Raw genomic sequence first — 26621 nt, 5'->3', positions numbered from 1 at the left:
CCATGGGTGTTGATTGTGGATCCAAGTAAAACGAAACCTTTGACATCAATCTCTTCTCCATATATCATGATGGTGATTTACTGGTCTAGTTGTGAGAATTTTTGTTTTCTTTACGTTGAGGTGTAATCCATCCTGAAGGCTTTAGTCTTTGATTTTCATCAGTAACTGCTTCAAGTCCTCTTCACTTTCAGCAAGCAAGGTTGTGTTATCTGCACATTGCAGGGTGTTAGTGAGTCTTCCACCAATCCTGATACCACATTCTTCTTCATATACTTCAGCTTCTTGGATTATTTGCTTAGCATGCAGATGGAATAAATATGGTGAAGGGATGCACCCCTGACACATAACTTTCTTGATTTTAAAACATGCGCTATCCCCTTGCTCTATTCCAGAGTGCCTCTTGGTCTCTATATGGGTTACACATCAGTGCAATTAAGTGTTCTGGAATTTCTATTCATCACAATATTACCCATAATTTGTTATGATCCACACAGTCTAATGCCCTTGCATAGTCAATAAAACACTGGTAAACATCTTTCTGGTATTGTCTGCTTTCAGCCAAGATTCATCTGACATCAACAGTGATATCCCTTGTTTCACGTCCTCTTCTGAGTTCAGCTTCAATTTCTGGCAGTTCCCTGTTTATATACTGCTGCAACTGCTTTTGAGTGATGTTCAGCAAAATTTTGCTTGCATATTATTTTCATGATATTATTCGATTTTGTTGGATCACCCTTCTTTGGAGTGGGCACAAATATGGATCTCTTCCTGTCGGTTGGCCAGGTAGCTATCATCGAAATTTCTTGGCATAGACAAGTGAGCACCTCCAGCACTGCATCTGTTTGTTGAAACATCTCAAGTGGTATTCCATCAATTCCTGGAGCCTTGTTTTTTGCCAATGCCTTCAGTGCAGCTTGGACTTTTTCCTTCGATACTGTAAGTTTCTGATCATATGCTACCTCCTGAAATGGTTGAACATTGACCAGTTCCTTTTGGTACAGTGACTCTGTGTATTTCTTCCATCTTCTTTTGATGCTTACTGCGTCATTCAATATTTTGTCCATAGTCTCTTTCGAAATTGCAACTCGAGGCTTGAATTTTTTCTTCAGTTCTTTCAGCTTAAGAAATGCCAATCGTGTTCTTCCCTTTTGGTTTTCTAACTCCAAATCTTTATGCATTTCATTATAATATTTTACTTTGTCTTTTTGAGCTGCCCTTTGAAATCTTCCGTTCAGCGCTTTTACTTCATCATTTCTTCCATTCGCTTTAGCTACTCTATACTCAAAAGCAAGTCCCAGAGTCTCTCCTGACATCCATTTTGATCTTTTCTTTATTTCCTGTCTTTTTAATGACCTCTTGCTTTCTTCATGTATGATGTCCTTGATATCATTCCACAACTCGTCCAGTCTTCGGTCATTAATGTTGAATGCATCAAGTCTATTCTTGAGATGGTCTCCAAATTCAGACTGGATATACCCAAGGTCATATTTTGGCTCTCGTGGACTTATTTTAATTTTCTTCACCTTCAACTTGAACTTGCATATGAGCAATTGATGGTCTATTTCACAGCTGGCACCTGGCTTTGTTCTGACTGATGATGCTGAGTTTTACCAATGCCTCTTTCCACAGATACAGTCTATTTGATTCCTGTGTTTTCCATCTGGTGAGGGCCATGTGTATTAAAAAAAAAAAAAACATTGCCATTGAGTCAATTCCTACTCATAGCAACCTGACCCTATAGGACAGAGCAGAACTGCCCCATAGGGTTCCCAAGGGACAGCTAGTAGATTTGAACTTCTGACCGTTTGGTTAGCAGCTGAACACTTAACCACTGTGCCACACAGGCTCCTAATGTGTATAGTCCCTGTTGATGTTGTTGAAAAAAAAGTATATGCAATGAAGAGGTCGTTGGTCTTTCAGAATTCTATCATGTGATCTCTGGCATCGTTTCTATCCTCAAGGCCAAATTTTCCAACTACCAATCCTTCTTCTATGTTTCTAACTTTCGCATTCCAATTATCAATAATTATCAATGCATTCTGATTGCACATTTGATCAATTTCAGACCGCAGAAGTTGGTAAAAATCTTCAATTTCTTCATCTTTGGCCTTGGTGGTTAGTGCACAAATTTGAATAATAGTCATATTAACTGGTCTTCTTTTTAGGCATATGAATATTATCCTATCACTGACAGCACTGTACTTCAGCACACATCTTGAAATGTACCTTTTGACAATGAACGCAATGCTATTCCTCTTCAATCTGTCATTCCTAGCATAGAAGACCACATGATTGTCTGATTCAAAATGGCCAATACTAGTCCATTTCAACTGACTAATGCTGAGGATATCGATCTTTATACATTACATTTCATTATCGATGACTTATTTTCCGAGATTCAGACTTCACACATTCCACATTCTGATTATTAATGGATGTTTACAGCTGTTTCTGCTCATTTTAAGTTGTACCACATCAGCAAATGAAGGTCCTGAAAGCTTGCCTTCATCCATGTCATTAAGGTCAACTGTACTTTGAGGAGATAGCTCTTTCCCAGTAATATTTTGAGTGCCTCCCAACGTGAGGGCCTCATCTTCTGGCACTATATAGGACAATGTTCAGCTGCTATTCATAAGGTTTTCACTGGTCAATTTTTTAGAAGTAGACTGCCAGGTCCTTCCTCCTAGTCTGTCTTAGTCTGGAAGCTCCACTGAAACCTGTCCACCAAGGGTGGCCCTGCTGGTATTTGAAATAGCGGTGGCAAACCTTCCAGTATCACAGCAATCAGCAAGCCACCGCCGTATGACAGACTAATAGATAGACATGTGATGGACCAGATACTACGAGACATTATTTTGGAGAATGAGGTCTATAGCAGGTTTCAGAAAAGAAGATTTTAAAAATATCACACGTTGCCAAAAACTTAACTTCCTTTAACATGGAGCAATGAGAGGCTGTTTTCTGGGATACAGGCTCACAAAGATGATGGAAATGGAAAATAAATGAGCTTCATTACCTAAAATGTTTAATGTATAAGGAATATAGTTCATCTGCCCCCAAAGCCCATAAAACCCATTGCCATTGAGTCGATTCCGACTCATAGCAACCCTGTAGCAGCCCTATAGGACAGAGGAGAACTGCCCCATATACTTTTGAAGGAGTGTCTGGTGGATTCAAACTGCTGACCTTTTGGTTTGCAGCCGTAGCTCTTAACCACTATGCCACCACGGTTTCCCATCTGCCCCCCCAGCACTAAAAAAAAAAGCACGAGGGAATTTTAATTTCCTTTGAACAATCCCAAGGAGATTTTTCCGTCTCTCAATTACCTTGAGAGAGAAAGAGTAAGAAATGGCTTCATCATCACCTCCAAGTGGCACTGCGAAAATGAAGGCCAGATCTTTCTGATCTCCACTGGGAATAGACCCATAGAGAAACAAAAACAGAAGTGATTCATAGCACATTAGCATGAGCATTTCCTGGCAGAGAGAGACTCTTCAACACTAGAAGGACTTGGGGAGGCCTTTGGTCATCAGGTCCAGTTGACTTAGAGACAGCAGCCAAACATTTCCTATGCATTTCATATGCATCCACCATGTACATTTTTCGTTGTTAAAAACTAAAAATATTTTCTTTACACAGTACTTACCTTGGTTTACTTAAAAAGCTTGCACGTCAAGCAGTCTATATTCATTTCTCATTTAATCTTTATAACCTACAAGGTAGAAAGCAAAATGTAATGGAAAGAATGAGTGTTGAGCCAAACCATTCTGGACTTAACTTCCAACTTTATTATCACTTGCTAAGCCTCATTCTTGTTGTCTAACTGAGGATAATAACTTCCTTGCAGAATTATTGTGAGGCTGACAAACGCTGTATACAAAATGCCTGACAAACAGCAGAACTGAATATATAGGTAGCTATTACTATTACTGTTGTTTTCATACCCATAATACAGATTTAGAAAGAGGCACAGAGAAATTAAGCAAGTCTTATGAGGTCACTGAGTCAGTAAGTGGTGTATTCAAATGTGGTAGAAACTTTGTGAGTTTCTCCTGCTAAATAATCAAGCCTCCCGTAGTAAGAGAACCTGGAATTATTCAGAGAGGCAATCTGCCCACTAAAAGATCACATCATATTACATGAAGTCCCTAAGCACTCAACTGTTAGCCAAAAGGTTGCAGAGGTTCAAACACACCCAGAGATGCCTGGGAAGACAGCCCTGGTGATCTGCTTCCGAAAACTCACAGCCTTGAAAACCCTCTGGAGCAGTTCTACTCTGCAAACATCAGGTCGACATGTGTCAAATGACGGGATGGCACCTAACAAGTCTCTCTTTTAGCTACAAAGAACCAGTGAAATGCAAACAACTTTTAGATGGGACACACAGAATGTCTCCTTAAGAGGATAGGCTGATTAAGTCTTTCTGACTCTGAAGCCCAGGAAAGCATGTAGGATGATCTGTTAGTCCTGTGTCCTGGAAAATCCCTCAGTTCCAGCCAAACTAGGATGATTAGTCACCCAACAAGCACACTTACTCTCAGAAGAGTATTATTAAGGCATAATCTTAAATTTCATCTTGCATAAGGAACACTTTTTTCTCACTGGACAGGGAAGTAATATTTTGGTGTAATCTAATTCAGCAGACTGAGCACATACATGCAAGGTGCCCACCCAGCCCAGTTCCTGCCTTCCTGGATATTGTTGTTGTAGCCATTCACTCATTCATTCCTGGGTCCTGCAGTCTATTATTATTCATTCATTCATAGATTTGGGGGTCTAGTTTTATCCATCCATGAATTCTGGGTCTACTTGTATTTTTTTACTCATTCACTCATTCATGGTTTCTACAGTCTACTTATGTTCATTTATTCATTCATAGCTCCTGTAGGCTACCTGCATTCATTCATTCATTCGGCATAGATTCTTCAGTGCTTTCTAAATACCAGTCATGGCAACAGCATAATATAAACATGATTCTTGCTGTCGTGGAGCTTGCAGTTTACTTAAGGGAGAAACAAATAACAAAAAAGTAAGCAAATAAATGAGCAAAATAACTTCAGCTAGAATCGGAAAAGAATGCCAGGGAGAGTAGAATGTATGGAGCAAGGGTGGGAATAGTAACAGATGAAGTCAGAAAGATCAGATTCTGCCAGGTCTTGTAGTCCCTGACAGTAAACTTAGATTTAATTATAAGTGCAATAAATAAAATGGGAAGCCTTTGGAATATTTTAAAGCAGGGAAGAAAGAGGATCTGCTTTATATTTTTAAAAGATGACTCTGACTGCTGGGTTGAAAATGGATTATGAGACTGGAAGAGCAGCCCACGGGAGACCAGTTGGGAGGCCAATGCTGTCATCTAGGTAGGAGATAAAGAAGGCTGATCTAATGTGGGAGCGAGGGACGTGGAGAGAAGTGGTCAGGTTAGGGATACATTTTAGAGCTACAGTTGCTGGACTTGTGACAGATTCAGGTTTGTACCAGCAATGTTGCTTACCAGTTGCTGTTGATTCTGGCTCACGGTGACCCCACGTGTGTTAGAGTAGAGCTGTGTGCTGTACAGTTTTCAGTGGCTGACTTTTTGGAATTAGATCACCAGGTCTGTCTTCTGAGGCACCCCTGGGTAGACTCAAACCTCCAGCCTTTCAGTTAGCAGCTCAGTGCATTACTATTTCCACTATGCAGGTACGAGGAGTCACTTTTTCAGTGAGGCTTCCTTTGAAACTTACTGTATTAAGTGTCTGAGGAATATCTTTCTTATATTCCTTGATCCTGTATTGATCATAATAATACCAATGTACAAAACAATCCCCAATATACAAAGAGACAAAATTTTTCCACCTCGCTGACGTGTTTCTAGCATCCTACCATTAACCTGCTTTTTCTAGCATTCTACCTTACAATCCTGGCACCATATGGAAATGAAGTACCTGGAGCACAGTCTGACGCAAAGACCCCCTAGATCAAACAGTTGCTTCACAATCAAAATGTTAATTTTGAATAAATTAGAAAACATCACCAGGATAGTATAGCACAGGGCGCCATTTACCCACCAAACACATGCTCTTGCCTCTTCTCTATTTTTATGTCTGGAACACCTACTTCACAGGAGCAAACAGATGAAGTAATTTTTTGGGAGCTTTCCCCTGGCTGCTTAGCTGTTAATGAACTCAACAAGTTCTCCGAGTCTAGAGGGGGTTAGCTTTTCCTTTTCTCCTCTTTTATTACCTCCTTTGCACAGGTACCTTCCCTAAGTGCCTTAATTATCACGACTGGCTAGGGATGGGAATCATACAGATGGGAAAAAGTCTTGGTGTAACTTGAATCAAACTCTGACACTGGCTTTCATTGAAGGAAAATATGGGTTTTGTAGAAAGGAACATTTTAAAACTATGCCTGGCATGTTATCAGTGCTGAGGAAACAAAGGAAGAAACAGTCTTTCATTGAGTAACTACCACAGACCTGGAGCTCAGCTAGTTCTAAAAAACTACATTTTAGAAGAATACATACTGACAGAGCAATATTTACTGCTTAATATGTCAGAGAAAAAGTAAGACATACTGTGATGATAATACTAATAATTATGTTAATATTAATTAAATATGTAATTTTTTTTCAGCCAATAATCTTGTTGTTAGGTGCCATCCAGTAGGTTCTAACTAATAGTGGCCATATTGTACAATAAAATGAAACACTGCCCAGTCCTGCATCATCCTCATAATTGTTCTTATGCTTGGGCCCATTGTTGCAGCCAGTGTATCAATCCATTTCGTTGAGGGTCTTCCTCTTTTTCGCCGACCCTCTACTTTACCAATCATGATGTCCTTCTCCAGGGACTGGTCTTTCCTGGTAACATGTCCAAAGTGAGATGAAGTCTTGCCATCCTTGCTTCTAAGGAGCATTCTGGCAATACTTCTTCCAAGTCAGATTTGTTTGTTTTTCTGGCAGTTCATGGTATATTCAACATTCTTGGCCAACGCCATAATTTAAAAACATCAGTTCTTCTTGGGTCTTCTTTATTCATCGTCCAGCTTTCACATGCATACAAGGCAATCGAAAACAACACAGCTTGGGTCTGGCACACCTTAGTTCTCAAAATGACTTTTTGCTTTTTAAGAGGTCTTTTGCAACAGATTTGCCCAATGCAATGTGTCTTTTGATTTCTTGAATGCTGCTTTCGTGGACGTTGATTGTGGGTTTGAGTAAAATGAAATCCTTGGCAACTTCAATCTTTTCTCTGTTTATCATGACGGTGCTTATTGGTCTCCAGCTGTGAGGATTTTTGTTTTCTTTCTAATTCATCTTGAAGCCTGTGATCTTCGATTTTCATCAGTAAGTGCTTTAAGTCCTCTTCAATTTCAGCAAGCAGGGTTGTGTCATCTGCATAACGTAGGTTGTTAACGAGTCTTCCTCCAAACCCGATGCCTCATTCTTCTTCATGTACTCCAACTTCTCTGATTATCTGCTCATTGTACAGACTGAATAAGTACGGGGAAAGGATAAAACTCTGATGCACACCTTTCCTGATTTTAAATCACGCAATATCCCCTTGATCTGTTCAAATTTCTGCCTGGTCTGTGCACAGTTTCAGCATGAAATTGCCATTCTTCATAATGTTATACATAATTTGTTATGATCCACACAGTCAAATGCCTTAGCATAGTCAATAAAACAAAGGTACACATCTTCCCAGTATTCTCTGCTTTCAGCCAAGATCCATCTGACATCAGCAATGATATTCTTCATTCCATGTCCTCTTCTAAATTCAGCTTGAATTAATAATATGATTATATAATAACAAATAATATTAATAGAAATATTACACACAATACATATGATTATATAATAATGGAAATAAAAAATGGAGATATTACATATAATATACATAATAATGACAATATCTACCTTAGTGGGTTTTTGTGACAAATATGTGGTAATGACTATACACCTGACATATAATAAGAGCTCAACTCATGTTCACTCTGTTAAGAAATGTTGGCTGCATCTAATTGATTTTCTAAATTTCTCTTAAATTTCATCACACATTAGGTACCCTTTGCTGAGCATCTACTATGTACAAGGCACTGAGCAAACTGCTGGGGATACAGAAGGGATTAAATAAGGTCTCTGAGTGCTTGAAGCTCACATTGCAGTGAGAAGAGAGAGGGGAGAGAAATAGTTGACTTTCAGGAAACTACTGAAATTCTAAAGTCAGCTCCTAAGACAACAATCAGGGCCACAGCTATTGAATATGTACCTTTGTGTGAATTTTAGAAGGTGGCTCCTCTCTGGACTAACGCATTACAAAAGGGAACCTCTTGCTCCCAGCTGAGTCAGCTGCCTACTAGGGCACAGGCTGAGGGTCAGTCATGGCTGCCTTCTCAGCCAGCCATGTTCATGCTGGGTGCAACCAGCTCAACTGTACACAGAGACCCTGCAAATACCTTTGAAATGTCCTGAAAGTGACCATGAAGCACACTAAATACAATTCGGGGTCTAAAGCCCTGGGCTATAATTATTTTAGACAATGAGGTTTGAGAAATACTGAACTAGATTAAATGTCAGTACAAAAGAAAAATCTATAGGTGGTTGTCTGGATAACCCCTAGCATCGAGTGAGAGATGGATGGAGAGTTCTAAACTGTTTCTGCTCAGCTGCAGGATTTTCTCCATCATGTCTTCATATTAAGTCTCTATAACTTGCACACACATTGACCGTTTTATTTATTCTTACGAGCACTGTGTAAAATAATACGTGGGAAAAGTGTCTAGCCCGGGGGCTGACACCTAGTAAAACAAACAGACCAACAACAACCACAAAAAAATTGCCCTTGGGTCAATTCTGACTCCTGGTAACCCTACAGGAAAGATTAGAACTGCCCCCCAGGGTCTCCAAGGAGCAGCTGATGGATTCAAACTGCCCATCAATTGTGCATTGAGAAGTTACAGCTAAGTGCTCATCTCCTGCTTCCTGCCTTCCCCATGGTTGCAGTTGTTGTTATCAGCTGCCATTCAGTCAGCCTGTTCTCACAGTTACCTTCTCTATAATGGATCCAGTCCTGAGCCATCTTCTCCATCATTTATGTTTGAGTCCACCGTTGTGGCTACTGTGTCAATCCATCTGACTGAGGATTTCCTTCATTTTCACTGACCCCTTTACTTTACCAAACATGGTACACTTTTTTAGGAGTTAGTCTTTCTTGATGATGTGTCCAAAGTAAGTGAGCTAAAGTCTCAACGTCCTCATTTATAAGGAGCATTCTGGTTGTATTTTTTCTAAGACTCATTTGTTCCTTTTTCTGGCAGTCCAAGGTATACTAAATATTCTTCACCAACACTGCGATTTGGCTGCATCAATTCTTCTGTCTTCCTTTTTCATTATACAGCTTTTGCATGCGTAACAGACAAACAGAAAGACCATGGCTTGGGTCAGGCACACTTAGTCATCAAAGTGACAACTTTTCCTTTTAGAACTGAAGGAGGTCTTTTTGCAGGAGATTTGCCCAATGCAACACACTGCTCGATTTCTTGACTGACTGCTACTGGAAACATCAGTCAACGCTGATTGTTGATAAAAGTAGAACGAGGCCCTGCGAAATAACTCTAAGTAGCTCTTGCCCCAAGCTTTTGGCCATCTGTCTCCTTTTCCAGGGTTTGGGAATCAGCCCATGACCTAAAAAGCATCTGATGTGGCTGCACCGGGTACAATGCACGTCAGCACAGGGTTGTGTGTCAGCACAAGACTTAATATACCTAAAGGAGAGGCACGTAAATCTCTCATGGCTAGACACACATGAACAATTTTGTCATAAATTCACAGTGTAAGCAATGGCTATAGACATTGGCTTCAATATGTTAGAGAAAGCATCCCATGGTTCTTTTTTCCTTAGGGTTTCATTATGCCAGTTTGCCTGTATCTAACCTTCTCCTCCAGGGAGTTCATCTGCAAAATTCATATTTGATGTTCCTGTTCTAATCCCAGAATACCACAGAAGGACAGCTGGAACAGACTGAAAGAGAGGAACTCTACGGGGGAAGGAAATCATTGGCCTGTCATGAGGCACCAGGACTTCATTAAAAGCCAGATTAGGAAGGGTTTAAGCTGCTACACAAGGCCAGTCAAATGCCCCCAGCGTACTAATCTTGAATATTTCCGCTCCGACAATATTGCCCGTAAGTATTTTAGCATTCGCCAGAGATAGGCTTACCCTCCTCAAGAAATGATACATTTCTGCAGAAAGAATAATGGATTATTTGAGGATTGATTTTTCAGTATGGAATGTAGTCCTGCATTGTAATGAAGAGTGTTGATCCGGAGTAGGGCTGCCTGGATTCACATCCTAACATTGCACTTGGCAAGGCTGAGATTTGAAGCAATTAATATTTAGTAAGCATTGCCTCATGGGAGCCTTGGTGGTGCAGTGGGTTGGCGCTTGGCTGCTAACTGCATGATCAGTTGTTCAAATCCATCAGCTGCTCCGCAAGAGAAAGATGTGGTGTTACAAATCTGCTTCCATAAAGATTTACAGCCTTGGAAACTCTACGGATGCCAACCAAAAGATTGGCAGTTTGAATCCATCAGCTCCTTGGAAACCCTATGGGGTAGTTCTAATCTGTCCTATAGGGTTGCCATGAGTCAGAATTGACCCAAGGACAATGGGTTTTTTTTGTTGTTGTTTCTTTGCTTGTTTGTTGATTTGTTTGTTTTACTAAGTGTCAGCTCCTGGGCTAGAAACTTTTCCCATATATTATTTTACACAGTGCTCATAAGAACAAATAAAACCATCAATGTGTATCCAAGTTATAGGGACTTAATATGAAGACATGATGGAGAAAATCCTGCAGCTGAGCAGAAACAGTTTAGAACTCTCCATCCATCTCTCACTCGATGCTAGGGGTTATCCAGACAACCACCTATAGATTTTTCTTTTGTACTGACATTTAATCTAGTTCAGTATTTCTCAAACCTCATTGTCTAAAATAATTATAGCCCAGGGCTTTAGACCCCGAATTGTATTTAGTGTGCTTCATGGTCACTTTCAGGACATTTCAAAGGTATTTGCAGGGTCTCTGTGTACAGTTGAGCTGGTTGCACCCAGCATGAACATGGCTGGCTGAGAAGGCAGCCATGACTGACCCTCAGCCTGTGCCCTAGTAGGCAGCTGACTCAGCTGGGAGCAAGAGGTTCCCTTTTGTAATGCGTTAGTCCAGAGAGGAGCCACCTTCTAAAATTCACACAAAGGTACATATTCAATAGCTGTGGCCCTGATTGTTGTCTTAGGAGCTGACTTTAGAATTTCAGTAGTTTCCTGAAAGTCAACTATTTCTCTCCCCTCTCTCTTCTCACTGCAATGTGAGCTTCAAGCACTCAGAGACCTTATTTAATCCCTTCTGTATCCCCAGCAGTTTGCTCAGTGCCTTGTACATAGTAGATGCTCAGCAAAGGGTACCTAATGTGTGATGAAATTTAAGAGAAATTTAGAAAATCAATTAGATGCAGCCAACATTTCTTAACAGAGTGAACATGAGTTGAGCTCTTACTATATGTCAGGTGTATAGTCACTACCATGTATTTCTAACAAAAAATCCACTAAGGTAGGTATTATCATTGTTGTTGTTAGGTGCTGTGGAGCCGCTTCCAACTCATAGTGACCCCATGTACAACAGAATGAAGCACTGCTTGGCCCTGTGCCATCCTTACAATGGATGTTATGCTTGAGCCCATTGTTGCAGTCACTGTGTCAACCCATCTCGTTGAAGGTCTTCCTCTTTTCCGATGACCCTGTACTTTACCAAACATGATGTCCTTCTCCAGGGACTGATCCCTCCTGACAACATGTCCAAAGTATGTAAGATGCAGTCTCGCCATCCTTACTTCTATGGAGCATTCTGGTTGCACTTCTTCCGAGACAGATTTGTTTGTTCTTTTGGCAGTCCATGGTATATTCAATATTCTTCGCCAACACCACAATTCAAAGGCGTCAATTCTCCTTCAGTCTTCCTTATTCATTGCCCAGCTTTCACATGCATATGATGCGACTGAAATACCATGGCTTAGGTCAGGTGTACCTTAGTCTTCAAGGTGACATCTTTGCTTTTCAACACTTTTAATGTGTTGAAAAGCAAAGGTATTATCATTATGTGTATTATATATCTCTATTATATTATTTACATTATATAATCATATTATTATTAGCTAAATAAACATACTATGCATATTTACTTTACATATTTAACTAACATTAATATAATCAATAGTACTGACATCATAGTTAAAAAAAAAAAAAAAAACCTACTGCCATCGAGTGGATTCTGATTCATAGCGACCCTACAGGTCACAGTAGAACTGCCCCTTAGGGTTTCCAAGGACCAGCTAGTGGATTCGAGCTGCCAAAATTTTGGTTAGCTGTCAGGCTCTTAACCACTGTGCCACCAGGGCTCCGTCATCGTAGTATATCATGTTTTTTCTCTGAAATATTAAACAATAAATATTGCCCTTTGTCAGTATATTCTACTAAAGCATAATTTTTTATATTCTATGAAATAAATATCATATCATATCAAAGTTGTGCTGTAATATCTTAAAACACTCGCCTATGACAAGATAGCTAAGCTTTCTAATTCTCTCAGTTAAAAATAACTCTTTCTTGACTATTCCTGTATAGTATTTGCCTTAATCCTTGATAATTAATTTAGAATGGATTCCCAGATGTGGAATAACTGGGTCAAAGAGAAGAAGCTTTTAAAAACTCTGGGTACACTCTTCCTTAAAATGTATCTTGTAGTTTTTTCTTCTCTGATTGAAAGTGATAGTTTTAGGAGGTTCTGAGTTTGGGTGAAGTAATTTACTTAAAATTATTGCATGCCTTTTTCTGGATTTTGCTTTAGAATGATTTTTTCATTATTATCATTACCACTATCATTAAAAGCTAAGATTCATCAAGTACTTACTGGGGACTAGGCTCAGTAATTTACACGCACTCTTCCATTTAATCCTTACAGCATCTCTGTGGGGCTAGTGAGGAGCATAGGTGACTCGGGGATTAAGCACTCAGCTGTTAACCAAAAGGTCAGTGGTTGGAACCCACCAGCTGCTCCTCCAGAGTAAGATGTAAAGATTTACAGCCTTGGAATCCCTATGAAGCAGTTCTACTCTGTCCTATAGGGTCACTATGAGTCAGATTCAATCGGACAGAGTGGGTTTGGATGTTTTGGTTTTGTGGGGTCAGGATGGATGTTAATTCCATTTTATCTATGATACACAGAATGTTGAGAATGAAACCAGTAACCGAAGCCCTGGTCTGATAAGCTGTGATCTTGACCACTTTACCTGCTGCCTTTCAACGTGGAAACTTTCAGGTCATAGGCACTTGGAGTATAAATGCTAAGGTCTATATAACCTTTTTATCTATATGGTAGTTTATAGGCCACAAAGCACATCCACATACACTATTTTAGTTGATCACCAAATCACCTTTATGTATTGAAGACAAGACCTTTCTTTTTAATACTGCCTGTCTGCCAAAGAGCCAAACAAACAAAAAAGCTAAGTAACATCTATAAGGTATTCTACAATCCTATAGGCAAAGTGTTTCTCAAAGGGAACTGGCAAAAGACTAGGACTTTGATTAAAGCTCGCTTTTCAAAGAGCAGTGCTGGGAAATGTATAAAGAGCATGGGTCCCTAAACACACAGCCCAGGCACTGGAAAACCCAACTGGTGTGGTGCATTCTCACAGCCGCTGTGCTGGGACATGCTGGTCTTGTAATATAATCAGTGCTCAAAATAACAACCAAATGTATCCACCTGCAAATCCCTCTAACTGAAACTTACGCACCCCACAGTTGTATGACTATAATTCTATGCTTTCAAATACAGTTCAGGAAAGGAAAATGCTTATATTGCTTGGATCAGTTACAATTACACTGCTGATAATGACATTCCTGAGCAAAATGTTGAGATCACAAAGTGTCACTGGCATATTTGTATCTTCCCTTTCAAAACCCTCTACTTCCTGTGGAGACTGAGATCGTTGTGCTTTCTTTCCATAGACAGAATCCAGTGCTACAGAAGTTTTTCTCCAGAGAGGAAAAGTATCATGCTGTGGTTGAATATGCGGGCTCTGGGAGTCAGTCTTCCTAGGTTCCTACTGCCTCTACCACAAATGAGGTGTGTGCTTTTAAAGAAGAAATTCTATGCCTCAGTCTAATCACCTGTGAAATGGGGATTATAATAGCACCAATTTTGTAGGGTTGTTTTAAGAACTAAATGATTTAATATATTTTAAAATCAAGTGCTATGCAAGTATTTTGTTGTTGTTGTTATTCCCCCTTCTCCCGTCAATAGCTATTATTCTCATGGCACATCACATATTCATCTGTCAAGTGAGAAAGCAGTTAGTATAGTTAAATTCTGCAAAACTCAACAATGGTCAACTGACTTGACATATTTCTCCTGGGTTATTTTCATTTGGGGAGAGAACGATTGAAGATTTAAAAGCAGAAATACAATGAAATGAAGCTTTTAAGGTAGAATTTCAGGCTCACTGGGAATACGCATTTTATAAAAAACGGTCTTTAAGGTATCTCAAAGAGCAGTCAGAATTTCCAAATGTTCCAGCTAGAAGGAACTGTGGAAATAATCTGGCCCATTCTCTTCCTTTTACATGTAGTGAAGCTGAGCCCCAGAAAGATGGGGTTATTTACCCCAAATAAGCCAGTATGCTGGGAATACACTCTAATTTCATGATGCTCAGGGCTGTTCTCTTTCCACCATACTGTGTTATTCTTTCTCATGCCTACAAACACTTTACAAAACATTCTTGAAAAACTGTGTATGGATGGAAGCTGCAAAAGGAAAACTCACTGCTCCTAAATTCACAACTAAGAACATATGCTGGAAGTGGTATAAAGATAGCTTTAACCCTGGCACTCTCCCCCTCAAAGGCCTCCACTCCCAAGGCAAGGAGACTAAATCCTTAAGCCATGCCTCTTAGGCCAACAACCCTCTATCCTCCTACACCTGTTCCAGCCTTGTCCCTCTCATCTGTGAGATGTCCAGCCAAACCTGACCTCTGTCCAATCCTTCACTCTTGCCTCCTCACACCTGCTACTGTGACCTGCCTCTTGCTGTTTTTTCTTCTTGGGATACCCTCTTCCCCAACCCTGAATACTGCCTATAGGAATCCTGTCATTACTTTAAGATGACCCCTGCTTGTCTTCCTACTCCCCAAAAGTAATTGCCTTGCTCTTTTATATGTAAATAAAACTTGTTTGTTCTCTAGAGAATTTTCTCATAATCCCATATCTTATTACTATTTGTATATATATCTTATCATCCCTGCTACATTGCAAGTTTTCTCCTGGGCTAAATCATAAAATCATAGTGTGCTTCATTTTTGTACCCTACTATCTTGGGTATCTAGTGCTGCTATAACAGAAATACCACAAGTGGATGGCTTCAACAAACAGAATTTTATTCTTTTACAGTCAAGGAGGCTAGAAGTCTAAATTCAGGGAGCCAGCTCCAGGGGAAGACTTTCTCTGTCAGTTCTGAGGGAAGGTCCTTATCCTCAATCTTCCTCAGTTGAGGAGTTCCTCAGCCCAGGAACCCTGGGTCCAAAGGATGTGCTATTCTTCTGGCTCTTGTTTCTTGGTGGTATGAGGCCTCCCTGTCTCTCTGCTCACTTCTCTCTTTTACATCTCAAAAGAAATTGATTTAAGACACAACTTAATCTTATAGATTGAGTCCTGCCTCATCAACATAACTGCTGCTAATCCCACCTCATCAACATCACAGAGATAGGATTTACAACACACAGGAAAACTACATCAGATGACAAAATCGTGAAGGATCACACAATATTGGGAATCATAGCCTAGCTAAATTGACAGAGATTTTAGGGAGCCACAATTCAACCCATGATACCTTCCCAGCAATCAACTTGTTGTCTTTCCAAGGTATCAGTTGAATAAGGAAATATATACTCTGCATGCCTGATTCTTTAGAAAATTTTTCCTTATTGTATCTCTCTTTCAAACATTCTTTGCTTTAATCCAACCTATGATTAGAACATAGGCCGTAGACTATTTTTTCAGGTACATGTATATCTTACTATAAAAATAATGTTAATATTCCTTCTGCTGAGGTACTTCAAGAGCCAGGAGGGTGAACAGGGTCCAGGTAAAGGGATCCACTACCCACCATTTCAACCAGATACATGGCGGCAGCACACTTATCAATTTTTCCATTAAGTTCAGCTCTGGCTTCATATGTGATGAACAAAAAAGTTTTATTTTACTCTTGAGCTAATATTTCCCCTCTTGGTCCTACATAAAATTTCTCGTCTTTTAATAATCCTTGTTATTTGGGAAAGAAAAAAAAAATTTATTAGCTAAAAAGCCTAATAATAGGATTGCATTATTTATACAAATGGAAATACAAACAGTAAGTAAACAAATTAAGAAAATGATCATTATCACAAGGAAGAGGGAAACCCTAGTTAAAGCCGTCGTAAAGTATCATTTTAAGCCTATAAAACTAATAAAACCATTTCTAATGATGAAAGCTACCGTTGGCACAGGTATGAGGAAACCAGCTCCTGTATGCATTGCTGGAAGCAGAGCGAAATTGGCAGAATACTTCTAATATCAAAATGGCAATGCGGCAAGAACTATACCAACATTCTAACCCTGAGATCCAATAAATTAATTTTTGTGAATATGCACTCTAAAAATAATTGAACAGAAGCAAAAAATAGCATACATATAGCAGTATTTATTGCAGCTTTACTAAAAATAAAATAAAACCAGGAAGCAATATAAATTTGCAACAATAAGGCAATGATTTAGTAAACTGCAATAGATCAACATGATGGAATTTTATACTGTTGTTAAAATTATGGTAACTATATGGAAATACAAAAAATGTTTATGATGTACAGTTACATAAGAAATGCAAATATAAAATGGTATATACCTTATGATTGCAACAATGTAAATATATACATAATGTCCTAAAGGACCAGAAAGCAATATATAAAAGTAAAAAGAGTTGTGCTGCAGTTCAGTTCTGGCATCAGGTTAATAAGGGACTCACTTTTTTAATGCATAATAGTCTCATAAAAAAAAAATTTTTTTTTCTCATACCATCTTAGAAATTAGCAATTTTTACTATTCAAGCTACTTTTACATCTGCCATTTGTTCAACAACCCACATCATTCCTTTTTATTTTTCCACAGTGACTTTATCAGCTAAATTATATGCTTATTGGGACCTCTATATGACTTACTCATTCTGTTAGAAGTAAGTTCAAGTAGGTCACAGCCCTGCCTTGTTCCTACAAATCCTTACGCTCTTATACTTTCAACATTTTCCTTCAAATTCATCTCTCTGTGAAGGTCTCCTCCAGTGATTCTCACAAATTCAGGTAGCCCATTTACTCACTATCTGCTCAGTGATTAATTAGTTTCTTTCTATTTGTTGATATATCACATTGTAAGAATTCTTCAGTTGTTAGGTTATATGTGTTTCTGTCTTCCTAGACAAACTTCAAATTCTCAAGAGACCAAGTTTTCTACTTTTTTATTACCATTTCTAATCAAGCCTAGTGCACTGGCTTTCATAAAGGAAATACTCAGTAAATTTGCTCAGTGCATTGAACCCTAAATTTTCTCACTTCAAAATAATATCTACTCAATTTGCTTGTACATACAACCACCAGTAAATGTTCTACAGTGTGCCACTCCAGTAGACATTTGGCTTGTCTCTTTTTGCTTTGCAGTCCTTAAACTTTACTGTCAATATTTGTTAATAACAGACATGTCTGTGATAATTTGGACCAATGGTTCAAATCAATATGTTTTTATTATATATCATGTATATGCTTTTCTGGATTGTCTAACTAATACTCTAAGTAGGTCCTTTAGAGTCTAACTTTATGTCGAGAGTATATAATTAATTTCAATTTCATAGAAATGGATTATAATTTTCTCAGTGAACCGCCTTAAAGGATGTGTAACAAACAGGCAAGCCAGTCAGGAACAAAAATGACAAAGCTCATTATCAATTTACAGGATAAGATAATATAGAAACCTAAAACATATAATCTGGTTAGAATGTGGTAGACAATAGCACAAACACATTTGAAATAAATAAGTGACAGAAATAACTTACAGCACTAATACAATATTAATATTATTTAGGAAATGTTTTAAAGTTATTAAATCAGGTAGTAGAATATTTACTCACTATCAGACCGGATTTATATATAAATTGATCAACCAAGAGAAATAATTATTGTTTTGCTTATTCTCCAGGAAATTCTCCATTGCCTGGAAACATGTTGGTTATTTTAATTTTCTTATAATTAAGATTTATGTTCAAAACCATTTTATTTTGACTTTTGTTAAAATTCTTTCTAAAATATAAAATGTCTTCATAACATTTACCATTTTAGTAGTCAAGAGGGGTTTAGTTTGTGGTTAAGGATTGAGGATCTTGAAGAGATAGAAGACATTATTTTGTGTTGTAAATAGATAACAGGTTTAAAGCATTGTATCAGGGATTTACTGATTCTTCCAAATTGAGTTAGGCATACCTCTTCCATGTTCCCGTGTATACCAGTTAGTACACTTAAGACTTATATTTCTTCATTCAATTACCAAAAAAAAAAAAAAAATGTTTATTGAGTGCTATTTCTGGCCTTTGTTAAGGGTACAGCAGGGAATGACTCAGCTACTCCCCTTACACCCATGAAGCTGAGAATCTAGACTGGGAAATAGATATTATGCAACATATTTGAATTCAATCAATTATACTTCTGGTAAGTGCTGTAAGGGGAAAATACAGGGAGCTACGGCTGCTAACCAAAAGGTCAGCAGTTCGAATCCACCAGGCGTGCGTTGGAAACCCTATGGGGCAGCTCTACTCTGTCCTACAGGGTCACTATGAGTCTGAATTGACGGAGCAGCAATAGGTTTTGGTTTTGGTTATGAAAATATATAGCAAGAGGTGAAAACCTAGTCTCAGAGGACAAAGAAGGCATCTTTGATGAAGTGACAATTCCAGGTGACTGCTAAAGGATGAGTGGAAGCTGACCAGACAAGTGGGAGACAAGACAACATTCCCAGAAGCTAAGGGAGCAGATGGGAAAACTCTGATGGAAGGAATATCCAGACATATGCAGGATGATGCAGAAACGAGACCAGGGTAACTGGCATGTCTAACATCAGTAGAGTAGTGCAAGATGGCTAGAATCTAGGTAAGAGCTAGAAGGTGTGGAGCCCTATAGACCAGATGAAGGATCTTTGATTCTATCCTAAGAGCTCTGAGAACCAATAATTAGCTATGTAGATGCCTGTCCCTCTACATTTGATAGTGAATATCCTCATTTCAGGAAGCCCTGGTGGTGTAGTGGTTTAAGTGCTTTTTACGGCTGCTAACCAAAGGGTCGGCAGTTCAAACCTGCCAGGCGCTCCTTGGAAACTCTATGCGGCAGCTCTACTGTGTCCTATAGGGTCACTATGAGTTGAAATCGACTCGACGGCACTGGGGTTATCCTCATTTCATAGTTCCAACGTCTTGGATAGTGGATGTTTGGGCACTCAGTGTTTGCTGGATGACTGACTAAAAGAATGAATGAATGATCCTTTGACCCCCTAACAAAAGAATAAAGAGATTTTGTTTTATGGAGGACTCTGATTTCAAAAAGGTAGGCACCTCTTTTGATGGTGGCATCTAAAAAAGATATATTGTAACCCATGTCCAAAGGAACGCAGTAAGAGGCTAGCAGACAAGTTGTTGTTAGTTGCCATTGAATCTATTCCAGCTCCATGGTAACCCAATGTGTGTAGAATAGCATTGCTCCATAGGGTTTCAAGGCTGTGATCTTCCAGAAGCAGATGGCCAGGCCTATCTTCTGAGACATCTCTGGGTGGGTTCGGCTACTGGCAGAGCACATAACCATTGGCACCACCCAGGGATTCCTACCAGACAAGTGGACTGCTCTGTAATCAAAGCAAAACTCTAGCCAGGGCAGGATCCCAGTGCAGTCTCCCCAGACAACTATCAAATCACCAGTAAGTGCTTTGAGGTTACAGAGTCAAACAATGTAAGCCTTCAGAAGAATTTCACGCCATATGCCACCTCAACAACACAAAAAATATCTAGAAGAAAAGTGCTGTCCTCCCACTGTGACATGAAAGTGTGATGGGAAGAGATGAAATTTAGAGCTTAGATTAGGACCTGCTCACACAATGTTTTTCTGATCAGCGGTGCTCTGTTTTTATCCTCTAGCTAGTCATTTGCCCTCAGCTGAATTCATGCCTGCACAGTCTTGTCTTTTCGAGCATGCAAACAAAAGTCTCCTGAAGTTTCAAACATGTTGCTCTTTCTACTGTAGACCACTTAATAGATTGCCTCCCTTTTTTTTCTTTTTTAACGACGAGCTTTGATCATCTCACTCCGTTGCTCCCCTTCAGTGGCTCACCATCACCTACTGAATAAAATAAAAACTTCTAAGTTTGACACATAATGCCCCATATCTGCTACCTCCCCACCACGCTTGTCTAGCCATCTCTCCCACCTCCCCTCTACGTTCACTGTGATCAAGCCATTGTTTTGCTTATTAGATACAATGACAAAGCAACCATTTTCATGTGTTCCTTCTTCCTTCCTTTTCTTCCTTTCTTTGTTTTCTTTTTCACGGTATCATCAGACAGTTGGCTTTACAACTAAACACAGAACGACCTGCAGACTGAAGACACAGGAACTAAGACTCTAAAACAAACATGACAGGTGTCCCATTTAAAGCACTGCTTTCTTTCACAAAGCACAACTGTGGTGATGCCAAGTCAGTTCCCAGGATGGCTGCCCAACTAAAACCAAGGTAATGATACTTGACAGTGACAGTTGTCTAGTTTTATGTGGTTTTGAAATTATCAAGGAAGCTAGTTAAAAGGGCAGGTTCTTGTGTGTGTCCCCAACTATTAAACAGTCTGCAGTGGGACCTGGGAGACTTTATTTGTAATCAGTGTCCTAGAGAGCTCTGATTAGGCGGCCCAAAGACGATACCTTGAGAACCACTGGTCTACTGTGCTGAGGCAGACTTCGTCTGTTTCACGTAGCCTGTTCTTCTAATTCACTATATTTCTATCGACACGCTGAAGGCAGAATTCAGCTGCACACCTATGTTTTTGGTGACATAATTTTTTTTGAGGAAACAAAGAACTCATGATCACTTCAGAGCAGAAATGTATGTAGTTTATTTGGCTTTTCAGGGTCTAAGGATGCTCATCTCCAAGCTGAATGTCTTCAATAAGAAATTACCATGGTGAGGTCGGGCTGACATTGGCTTAAAGCAGTGTGCCAAATAATAGATCATGAATTGGTACTTCTTTCTTGGCCAAATTTATTCTCTAAGGAACATGTTTCTTCATAAGAATCCAGGTTTTTCCAACAAATGCCTTTTAAGTGTTTGTCATTCTCCATGCATGGAATTGGACGGGAATTTTAAGACCTCAGCGTGTCTTCACTCAGCACAGTTTTTGGTTCTATGGATCAGACATCTTACATCACACTTTTACATCTGATTATTACATCCAGCATCAGTTTAAGTGACAAGCAGAAAAGAGCATTTTTTTGGAAAGCATAACGATTTACTGATAGTTCCTTGGGACTTGAAATCTAGCCCTGAATGGAGTTTATCAGTAAAAAGCAGACATTAAAAGAGAATTACTCAGAGAAAAAATCTCCCTGCCCCACAAAATCACATAATGGATATTTTTTAGCCAAATCTTTTTATCTACTCTTCCCTGCAAAAGTTTTCAGATATCTACTTTTCACCGGGTAACTGTGTGTCCACAAAACATTTTTGCTGGATTTTATCAACACTTGGTTCTTCATTTTATCTTTAGCTAACTTAGGCAGTATAATGATCACTGTATGAAAGGCAACTAACAAAGATGATGCAAATGGTCAAATGAAGACATCTATGATATTTTGAAAAAAAAAAAACACATATAAATAAAACTGCAACTGTAGCTCTTCAAGCTACCCTAAAAAGCACGTTTGACATTTGGAAGAAGGAGAAAAACAACAATAAAATAACATATACAACCTTCTAAAATACCTTGCAAAGCTTCTGTTTTCTTTTAAGAGAGGAAGAAATAACCCAAATTATTAAAAGGTGTGTTGGCTCCTGTACTGGAAATAAATGAAACGTGAGGAAAACCATCTGACCCCCCAAAATAGAAGAAAAGAAAAATACATGATGTAGTTAGTTTAAAGCAACAAGATTAAAATTTATAATGCCTCATATTTTCAATTTTATTGTGCTAAAATATATAAGATAAAATTTGCCATTTTAGGTATACAATTCGGTGGCATTAAGCACACTTACATGTTGTACAACCATCACCACTATTCTTTTTAAACGTTATTTCCATCACCCCAAACAGAAACTCTTTACCCATTAAGGAATAACTCCCCACCCCCCTGTCCCAGGTAACCTTTATCTACTTTATGTCTCTATGAATTTTCCTGTCCTAGATATTTCCCATAAGTGGAATCATACAATATTTGTCCTTTTCTGTCTGGTTCATTTCACTCAGCATAATATATTCAAGGTTCATCCATCTTGCAAGCATACATCAGAACTTCATTTCTCTATGGCTGAATAAGATTCCACTGTACAGGTATATAGGAGCCCTGGTGGTGCGGGGGTTAAGAGCTCAGCTGCTAACCAAGAAAAAAAGGTCAGCAGTTCGAATCCACAAATCCACCAGCTGCTCCTTGGAACCCCATACGGGGCAGTTCTACTCTGTCCTGTAGTGTCACTATGAGTCGAAATAGACTCGATGGCTAACAAAAACAAATAAAATATATATACACCACAAATATATATATATATACATATATACACACACATACGCATACCACATTTGGTTATCTACTCATCTGTTGAGGGACACTTGGGTTGTCACCAACTTTTGGGTGATTGTGAATAGTGCTGCAATGAATACTGACGTACATGTACCTGTTCGCATCCCTCCTTACCATGACTTTGGGTGTATATCTAGGGATGGAATTGCTGGGTCATATGGTAATTCTATGTTTAACTTTTTGAGGAACCGCCAAACTGTTTTCCACAGTAGCTATACCATTTTACATCCTCGTAATACAACAGCTTATTTTACTGGAGATTGTATAATCTTAAATTAATAACTCTGTTATTGCTAGTGAAAATAAAAACATCAAAGGATCTGTGTTCTTTGTTAATTACACATAATTAAAGTAATAACCTTGGATGAATTATTGTTACAGCAATAAACGGCCAGCCTTTAAGCCACAGGAAGAAAAACATTTGGGTAAACTTGACTGGAGGAGAGGAGAATTTTAGCACTGAAAAAAAAATAAGGGTGGTTTTACTGGATGCTTCCATTTTACCTAACAGATAACTGAGGCCCAAAGGTCATTGACTTGCTAGGATCACACATTCCAGAACATCTTCCATCAGATGACTATTATAAAGTTATGGTTTCATCTATAACATCTTCAGGTACTCAAGGTAACGCTTTTATGAAGTAACCGTATCTGTTGGCATACCTATAACCAAAACCCACTGCCATCAACTCAATTCCAACTCATAGTGACCCTACAGCATATATGATATTCATTCGAGGCCCAAGATTTTCATTCATTTTCTGAACCTCATGTTTATTCTTCACAAAATGCTTATCCCTATTAGAGATGTTGGGTCCTTTCCTCCACCCTCCTCCTTCTCTCTTCACTTTTCTTCTCCTGGTCTTCATCTCTCTATTCCTTCTCTCCTCATTCTTTTCCTTTCTCCCGCATTCATCAATCTAAAACTCATTATCAACATGTTTTCTCTCTTATTTTCCCAGTGCAACCATTTTAATCCCAGTATGCATCACCTCATCTCCAGAGCTAGGCTGTGAGGTCCTCGAGGAGAGCAGACTCCATGCACTCCCAGCTCCAGCATTGTGCCTGGGTCTTCTAGAGGCCAGGCTGGCTCTCAGAAACAACTCAGAGGCTTGAAAGCAATTGGCCGATCATATGTTGTAGATGATCACATATATCACCTTTGTGTCCCCAGCTGGGTAGCTGAGTTATCATAAAATATCTTTATTATGTTGTGTTCAGCTCACATAAGACACCTGACTGACAGTAGCTTATGCAATAAAAACATTTAATGAAATAGTATATCAAGAAGTCCACAAGTAGAGCGTATCAGGGCTGGTGCAGGTAGCTCAATAACGTCATCAAGGACCCAGATCTTTCTCTTAGTAACCGTGTGACTTTAGCATATACATTATTCCTACCTTCCAGTTTCTTGTGTGAATGACTACATTAGAAAGCACACTATAAAATTCTACTATCATCATCATTATTGCTTTAAAAGTTAGGATTTTATGAAAGGTTTCACCTGCTTAAGAGTTATTCTACTAAAACCAAGATGATAACCCATTGATAACTGATAACTTCTAAGATGTCTTTCCTTTTCAAGTAGATGGCTTCAGTTTTGATCTATTTCCCACAGATGTGACAGTTTTCTCTGAACCATCCAATCTCCCTGAACAGGAAGAAAGTATGGGACAGAGAAGTTAGTGTGCGGCCACCGTGCGAAGACTGCACATTCTTCACAATGACAGGGAGTCCTGGCTGCTCTGTTTGCTTCGCATCCCAACTCCTTCTCTCCCACCCGACTGTTAGGAGTGGGTGCAAAATTTTAATGAGAACAAAATGCAACAACATTGATTTACTGTCCAGCACCTGCTTATGCTACACAAGCACCTTCTAAAATAGCATTCTGGTGGGTATTGTTTTTCAATGATCAGAAATAACAGGATTTGGAAATAAATGAAGATTTTTTTAACGCCAAAGACAAGGCAAAAAAAAAAGAATAAATCGTGAAGTCAAGATGCCAACTGTTAGTTCTCATTCTGAATGGAAACAATGAGACCTATGGGGTATGTGGCCTAGCTGTAAACAAGTCAGGAAGATGAAATTATAAAGTCAGGATAGAGCCCTCAGAACTCCTCAAGGGGGCTCAAGGACTACAGGCAGGCACATTTCATTCAAAGCTGATTTTTTTTATGCAGATTGCTGACGGAGCAATTTCACGTAATATACATCCAAAGTGCCAACTTCTTCTCACTCCCGATAGTAATTTCTCTGATAATAAATGCAGCTCCCTTTCCTAATTACGTAACATTGCAGCCTGTGATCCTCTCCCATCCCAGACCCAGGACAAGTCTAACAGGAAGAAAAGGAAACGGTCCTCTCTCATGTAAAGGGCCTTTTTGGAGTGGCACGTTGTATCCCAAAGGTTCTGAAACAACTTCCTCCGTGATAAGCAAACAAGCAAATAAATAAGACAAGCAGCAGCTTCCCATAAGAATACACCAAATGCTTTGGATCATAAAACAATGGAAACTTTTCTTTGAACAAAAATACTTGATATGACCAAGAAATATTTTTATGGTCTATGCTTGGCAAACTAACCTAAGGAAGCTCAGAGGGAGTATTTTACGGAATTTACGGACTTATCTCAAGCAGTATATCATAGTTCTAACATAAGCAACACAATTCATTGCCAGTTTGGCATTTTGGGTTTGCTTTAATTTTTAAACAGTCAACCTACTGGCTAACCCAAATATTCAAGCATATTAGCCACAGTTTGGGGCACAAAGGGAAATCCCTGGGTGGTACCCATGGTTAACATGGTCAGTCGGCTGCTAACTACAAGGTTAGAGGTTCTAGTCTACCCAAAGGTGTCACAGAATAAAGGCCTGGCAATCTACTTCTAAAAAAAAAAAAAATACAGCCATTGAAAATCCTGTGGAGCACAGTTCTACTCTGAAGCACATGGGGTCACCATGAGTTGCACTGGCTCCACTACAACTGTTTTGGATTTTTTGTTTGTTTTTATTCATCTTTCTAACCCTTGACATCTACTGTAGACACTCTACAAATGTTAAATGTTCACATATCTTTTATCATAATTTTTTTTTTCCTTCTAAACCTGTACTGTTTCCAATACAGTAGCCACTAACCATCTGTGGTATTTAGTTTTAAGTGAATTAAATAAAATTAATTCAGTTCTTCGGTTGCACTAGCTACATATGTGTTTCAACAGGCACATATGAGTAGTATGCAGTAAACTCCATGAGAGCTGGGGGCCGTATCTGTGTTCACAGGCTTGCCTAGGACATAGTTGGTGTTGTAGAAATATTTGTGTGAGTTAGTGAAGGTATAGGAATTCTGGGAGTATGATTTTCCATTTACTCTATTTCTATGGTGAAATTCTGGTAAGTAAAAGCACAGCCAAGACTGGGACTTTTCGAAAATGTCTGCTCTGCTACTGATCAGCCCAGAGGACACTCAGCCATGAATGGTAAGGTACATTCAGGGTGAGTGATGAATAAACTCCAAGGCAGCAGAGAAACAGCAGGGTCATGTGTCAGGAAATTAGCATTCTAGAGCTCCTATGAGAGCTGCACTACACAGTCTAGGTGGGACAGCCTCCTGGAAGAGTCGAGCCCTGAGCACCAGCAGTCTTGCTGCAGGAGAGGCACAGGCAGAAGACACTATTATGATGCATA

At 39.1% G+C, this 26621-nt stretch overlaps 1 protein-coding gene across 6 annotated transcripts in view; it reads right to left on the bottom strand.

Moving 5' to 3' along the window:
- SGCD (sarcoglycan delta) overlaps window positions 1-26621 on the bottom strand; it is a 1252876-nt gene that overhangs the window by 1142410 nt on the left and 83845 nt on the right. For 4 of the 6 annotated variants that reach the window (XM_049874193.1, XM_049874190.1, XM_049874191.1 and 1 more), the window contains one exon: window positions 3647-3712. The exons of the other annotated variants lie outside the window; for them this stretch is intronic. The gene's annotated coding sequence lies outside the window, so the exon portion shown is untranslated. The remainder of the gene's footprint in view (window positions 1-3646; window positions 3713-26621) is intronic. 6 annotated transcript variants of the gene reach the window in all.

The sequence above is a fragment of the Elephas maximus genome, chromosome 2, assembly GCF_024166365.1.
Source record: "Elephas maximus indicus isolate mEleMax1 chromosome 2, mEleMax1 primary haplotype, whole genome shotgun sequence".
NCBI lineage: Eukaryota > Metazoa > Chordata > Mammalia > Proboscidea > Elephantidae > Elephas > Elephas maximus.
This window is presented reverse-complemented; position numbering and strand designations above follow the sequence as displayed.